The sequence below is a fragment of the Henckelia pumila genome, chromosome 1, assembly GCF_033568475.1.
Source record: "Henckelia pumila isolate YLH828 chromosome 1, ASM3356847v2, whole genome shotgun sequence".
Taxonomy (NCBI): Eukaryota; Viridiplantae; Streptophyta; class Magnoliopsida; order Lamiales; family Gesneriaceae; genus Henckelia; species Henckelia pumila.
The window spans coordinates 21,937,300-21,944,789 of NC_133120.1; positions in this window are offsets into that span (position 1 = coordinate 21,937,300).

Genomic DNA, 7,490 nt, shown 5'->3' on the forward strand with positions numbered 1-7,490 from the left:
AACATCATAAAATTCAAACATGGTAGAACTTCATAAATCTTATGTCAAAATGTAGCACTCGAAGCCGTGATCGCAAATATACGATCAATCGTAAATTCTACCGGGCGGATTGAATTTAATTGGGACTTGAAATATGAAATTTGCTTCAGACCAATTCTTCCAACCTTGCTCTCGATTTTCTGATTCCATTCTGAATGGTATACACGTGCAATGCATTATATCACATATGTGTCATCCACATGCCAATGAAATTGCACTTTGGCCCCTACACTTTTGCATAATTGCAAATCAATCCCCGAACAAGCAATTTAATTCAATTTCAATCCTAAATAAATTAAGAATAGTAGAATTTAATTCTAAACTCTAAATATTCTCAAATTAAATATTCTTGGATTAAAATTAAATAATTTTGGATCTTATCACATTTTAGTCCTTGAACTTCTCAATATTTGCAAATTGGTCCTTGCTCGGATTTCATCCTCAAATTAAATCCTTGATATTTATAATCTTTGAATTTACATCCTAAATTCCATAAATATCAATTCAAATATTTTTAATCTTTTAATTTAAGAATTCCGGATATTAAAATCTTAAAATACGAAAAATCCTCAAATTAAATATTTTCGACCCTCAATTTAAATCTCTAAATCCTACATTTCTCACATTCATATTTTCTCATATTCGAAATTTAAATCTTAAATCCCGTCATTAATAACTTAATATTTTCGGGCCTTACAGATGTAAACCCTTCAGGCTGAGACATGTAAATCTCTTCCTCAATATCCCCATTATGAAAAACCGTCTTCACATCCATCTACCATATTTCATGGTAATACCATGCAACTATTGCTAGCATTATCCTTATAGACTTGAACATTGCGACTGGAGAAAAAGTTTCCTCAAAGTCAACTCCTTGTCTTTGAGTATAACCTTTTGCTACCAATCGCGCTTTGAAGGTCACCACCTTCCCATCCGCCCCAATTTTCCTCTTGTAAATTCATTTTCACCCTATAGGAAAAATTCCCTCAAGTGGATCTACAAGATTCCATGCTTGGTTTGAATGCATGGAATTCATCTCAGATTCCATAGCTTCAAGCCACTTGGATGAATCTGCATCAGATAACGCTTCCTTGAAGGTCTTTGGATCACATCCATGGTCAGGCTCATCATGGCCTTTTTTAAGAAGTAGACCATACCTCATAGGTGGTCTCGATACCCTATCGGATCTCCTAGGAGCTTGTATCTTCTCTCTTTGTTGTTCGAGTATGGTCTCTACAACCGTGGGTGTTTCTTAAACCTCTTCGAGTTCTATCATCTCCCATTTTCTATCCCATAGAAATTCCTTCTCCAAGAAGGTTGCATTCCTAGAAACAAATGCTTTTGTTTCTTTGGGGAGATAGAAATAATATCCAACCGAATTCCTTGGATATCCCATGAAGTAGCATAAAATGGATCGATCATCCAATTTATCTCCCAATGTCTTCTTCACATAAGCAGGGCACTCTCATATTCTAAGATAAGAATACTTAAAAGGATTTACCATCCATATCTCATATGGTGTCTTATCAACTGCCTTTGAATGAACATTGTTCAACAAAAGTGCCACTGTTTCAAGCGCATATCCCCAACAGGATGGCGGCAACTCCGTAAATCCCTTCATAGACCGAACCATTCTATCAAAGTTCGGTTACGACGTTCTGAAACACCATTCTACTAAGGTGTAGCAGGCGGAGTCCATTGCAAGAGAATCCCATTCTCCCTAAGATACTCTTTGAATTCAGCACTCAAGTATTCACCACCTCGATCCAATAGAAGTGTCTTGATGCTTCATCCCAATTGTTTCTCTACTTGATTTCTAAATTCTTTGAACCTTTCAAACGCTTCAGATTTGTATTTCATCAAATACACATACCCTTACCTTGAGAAATCATCGGTAAAGGTAATTAAGTAAGAATGTCCATGCTTAGTTGTGATGCTAAGTGGACAACACACATCAGTATGGATCAAATCCAATAGTCCTTTGGATCGCTCCACATGGCCCTTAAAAGGAATCTTGGTCATCTTTTCTTTTAGACAATGTTTACATGTAGTAAGAATATTAATATCAGACATATCAAACATGCCTTCTCCCACGAGCATGTTCATCCTTCTTAAGAAAATATGACCTAATCGAGCATGACACAATAGTGCAGGATTTAGAGTATCTTGTTTTCGCTTGTGTGTTGTTGATATTTCTTGGACATTATTCAATGGAATATCTTTCAATTTTAAATTATAGAGATCGTTTTCCAATTCTCCTGTACCAATTAAACATTCATTCTTGTAAATATTGCAAACACCTTTGCCAAATAAACAAGAATATCCATCTTTATCAAGCATAAAAATGGAAAAAATATTTTTCACCAAATCTGGTACAAACAAAACATCTCTTAATACTGATTTAAAATCATTTTTCAACAATAAGTAAACATCTCCCACGGCTTTGGCAACAACTCTTGCCCCGTTGCTTATCCTCGAGAAGGTCTCACCTTCTCTAAGTCTCCTACTTCTTGCCATCACCTATAAATCATTAAAGAGATGTGAGTCACAGCCGGTATCCAATACCCAAGAAAAACATTTAATTGAAATGTTTACTTCAATGTAGAACATACCCTTTCCAGAACCATTTTGGTCAAGATATTCCTTGCAATTATGCCTCCAATGTCCAGGCTTCTTGCAGTAATGATAGACGTCACTAGTCTTGTCAGTCTTAACTGGTGTGGCTGCCAAAACGAAACTCGGAGCTTGCCTCTTCAAGGGCACGTTCTTCTTGGGAGGAGATACAAAACACTTCTTTACCTTCCCATGTGGTCTTTTATTTGCACCAGATGAAGAACCCTCATAAAGAACCGACTTCTCTTTCTTGATTGTGGACTCATACGTAACAAACATGTTAACTAACTACTCAAGTGACGGTTCCATCTTGTTCATGTTGAATTTCACCACAAAAGAATCAAATGAGCTCAACAGTGACAAGAGCAACACGTCCATGGTCAACTCGGCTGGCAACACAAGATCCATGCCAGCAAGCTTCTCCACAAGCCCAATCATCCTCACACCATGCTCAGGGACCGAAGCCCCATATCGCATGAACAAAGTGATTAGCTCCTTGACTGTTGCATGTCTAAGGGGGCGTGTTTGCTCACCAAAGAGCTCTTTGAGATGAAAATGAATGTCAGCAACATGCTTTGCACCCTCAAAACTCCTCTGTAGCTCATCATTCATAGAATCCTGCATATAACACTTGACTTTCAATTCATGGTCGCACCAATCCTTGTATGTCTGTAGCTCCTCAGGGCTACATCCAGTCGAAGCCTCATCAGGGGGCGACTCATAAAGTGTATATGCAATCCTTTTCGAGTTCAAGACAATTTTTAGATTTCTTAGCCAATTGAGTTAATTCGGACTGGTCAGTACATGTTTGTCGAGTATTGCAGATAACGGATTGCGAATTGATGACATGTCAAAAACTTTGTAATGAAAAATAATAACAGATAAATGTTAGTGACTATTTTAAAATATTTAGTAAGATATAAAGTATGGAATTTTACTTTATAAATTTTTACTCCCACTTCTTTGATATTTTCACTACCCTCTAGTGAAAAACGGAAAACTCATTTCCTCAATAGGTACGTAAGGTCCAATTAGCCAATCATGATCTCGAATAATATCAGTCAATCATAATTCCTAAAAGGTAGTTTCCAATTGCAACTTAATGCAACTCTTACGTAAACTTTTGTCTCACGCTTGATTAGGACCCAATAATATAACGTCGTTCATCTTTACGTGTCAAACCTTGCCCATCGATTTTGAACCTTAATGGACGGTTGCCATGAGTTTCCCAAATAATATGAGCCGAAACTATGGTAGTTCCACATAGTTCACATCACCATGTCAATGGATTTCCCAACTTTCCGGCGTCCAAGACCCCCCAATAATATGATCCGAGCATGGACCGAGGGTAGCATTCATAATGCACCCATTGTCGATGGAAGACATGTAAATTATAAACAATTTTATAATTTCCGTTTTCGGGCTTGATATAAATTTTGAATCTTATTCAAAATGAGGGTATTTAATTTTGAAATGGTCTCATAATTAATTTTAAAAGCTAGTCAGGTTTGTTCGTATGTGTGCCGGATTCATGCAACTTTGTTATTATAAAATAATAACGCACATGCTCATTATTTATAATATATCATGCATATATTATAAACATTAAATTAACAAGGATGATCAATCGCCGCAATACTATTTGGCCCATGTGAGCCAAACACGGGCCTAGGTCCAATCCTAGGAAGGGATGCAAATGCAATAATTACATAAGCTTCCAATATTTACCAGTCTTGGATTTTCACTATTCATCATGGCCCATCATCTTCCAATCTTGATCTTACACTATCAAATATTTTATATTAAAATATCCATGGCAAATAGAGATACATCTCATGGGGTGGGAACGGGCTATAAACCAAGCCCACTTTAAATTTGATAATTATTACACCTCATTCAACACAAAATATCCTAGCATACACCTAGCAAATCGGGCTTGAGCTTTTGATCACCCTTCATTCATAATATCACATGGCATACACCATCAATTAATTAACACAATAAATAAATTGATCAAATATTATATATCTTGGTCCAATCACTAACTGTCACAATTATAAATAAAAATAACAAAATAAACCAAATTTCTTGTAAATAACAATTTACTATAAATAATCAAAGTCCCACTTTAATTATTTATTTCATGAAAAAATACATTCTTTATAAAATTTTATTTTTAACAAAAATCAACTATTACAATTTTAACAACTTAGGGCACTTGACATTTGGATATCCCAAAACACTTTGGAAACCCTAGTCTTAAAAGTCTTTGCCGGAGCTCCGTCGCGGGATTCCGGCCATCAATTTTTTTTTTTTAAAAAAAGGGGCAGCCCACAGGCAGCCCGAAACGACCCCCAAATTTTTTTTCAAAACAGCCCCTAAGTTGATGGAAATGATTTTCTCATGCGGTTAGAAATTGACCTCAACATAATATTCAAAAAATGCTACACAATAAAGAGCAACCTAGGCTCTGATACCACTTGTTGAATCAGTTCTCTTGTGCCCAGAAGCGCAACGGAAGTTTAAAAATTTTATGTAAAAATCGAGCACATGTGTAGAATTCAAAATATTAAACATCCATAGAGTGTTTAAGAAATTTTACCTATCAATATTAAAAGATTGATTTATGGCTCCAACCAAGTTGTGAACAAATTAGCTCTTGAAATGGTAGACATTATCTACAAGTGTTAGAACCTAATGGGGGGGGGGGGGGGGGATTTAGGTTCTATTGGCAACTTTAGCAATTTAAAGCGATTATGCAAGTACGCAAGCGGAAGACTTAAGCAATCAAATAATAAGTGCGGTAAATAAATGCGTAATGTAAATAAAGCAGTAAAAGGGATAAGAGATGTTTATGGAAGTTCGACGATAAATCGTCTACGTCTCCCCTTCTTGGTTAAGTCGATTAACCAAGGATCCACTAGCACTTCGAATGTCTTGGCCTTGATGGCTCCAAGGATAGCCTTACAACTTGACACGATCACCGCGCCGATACAACTCAACACTCTTGGCCTTTAGGGCTCCAAGGATAGCCTCAACACTCGTAAAATACACTTGGCTTCACACACAAGTGTTTATAAAACCGAGCAACCAACTCACAAACTAACAACCCTCGATATTACAACCCCGAATACAACTCGATATGTGAATATATTTTGAACACTCAAAAGGGGCTACAAATTGCTCAACAAATGACTTGAATGATGCTTGAGAGGATTGAGAGACTTGAAGATGTTGGGATGATTTGAATGGCCTCGGAATGCCTCCTTTTATAGCTGAAATTTTGACATCGATCGGAACTTCCGATCCCTGCATCGGAGCTTCCGAAATTTGAATTCTGAGACACGCGGATGTACTGGATCGGAACGTCCGATCCACTTCGGAGCTTCCGATCGGCGCAATAAATATGGTGTCGGGCAAAAGTCTTCCGGACAAGATTATCAGGCGGCCGTTCAGGATCGGAACGTCCGATCCTGTTCGGAGCTTCCGATCTGCTTCACTTCGTTGCCTCCGATCTGCTTCCGAACAATATAATTTTACATAGAAACTGATCGGACCTTCCGAACCACGATCGGAGCTTCCGATCCTGTTCTTCGTAGCTTCTGTTCCTCATTCCGACCAATATAAAAAATCCCTGAAATAGATCGGAGCTTCCGAACCAAAATCGGAGCTTCCGATCTACCCTTAGCTTCCGAAGATGCTTCTGATCATGATCGGAGGTTCCGATCGCCAATCGGAGCTTCCGATCCCGTAGTAGTAAACTTCTTCGAATTTTGTTTCTGATCTTGAGTATGAATTTAGTATTAATTCATCTTTGAAAATTTTAACTCTGTAATAAGCTCAATGTAAATATTAGTAACATTTTAACCTAGTTTTGTTAATCATCAAAACATAGAGAAATAAGACTTTGTTAATGCATTAAAAACATTAATCTCATAATTCGAGATTTATATGCGTTTAAGGCGTAACAATCTCCCCCTTTTTGATGATCACAAAAACTTGGTTAAAAACAGGAGATAAAATAAACGATAATCATAAACAATTTTTATTAAGCAACAGATTTTAACGGATAAACAAATTTTATCAGATAAACAAATTTTATCTTAATTAATATTTTAACCATTAATTCTCCCCCTTTGTGATAAACAAAAAGTAATGAAACATAGAATAAAAAAATTACTCAACAATTTCATTTACAATAATAAATTTTTAATACAATGCAAGAAAGAAAAAAAATACAAATAACAATAAAATAAAAATCTAAGAGTCATCATCATGCTGCGGAGGAGGGTAGCGAGCGGCGAAGTCATCAAATCGAGTCTCCAGAGAGGCAACTCTAGCAGTCAACTCGGTAAAATGAGTGTGCATACTCGTCTCAATGCGATGAAGAGCCTCGAAGAGTCGGTCGCTAGGAAATTGGTTTATTGGTGTAGGAGGGACCTCAGGAGCCTGGAAAGGAAGATCACCAATGGTAGACGCAAAGGCCTCAAAACTGGAAGAGGATGGAATATCAGTGTTGGGCGGACCAGTCGGAAAGCCTTTGGTTTGGATAGAGTAAGGAAGAGAGGAAAAGTCTCGATGAAAATCAGAAATAGGAGAAAATCTAGAAAAAGCTCGACTAGGATCATCAACCCATCGAGAATACACAGGATTCCAAGATAAATCCATCCTGATAATAGACTGATGGTTGATGATATGACTCGACTGGATTTCAAGAGAATGGATCGCCTCAAAATCAATATCAAAACGACTCAAAATCCGGTTAATAAACCGGGCAAAAGGAAAGGAAACCTTTTTAGCCGTCGTTGCCGTGTGATGCATAGTCTGCATAACAAGGC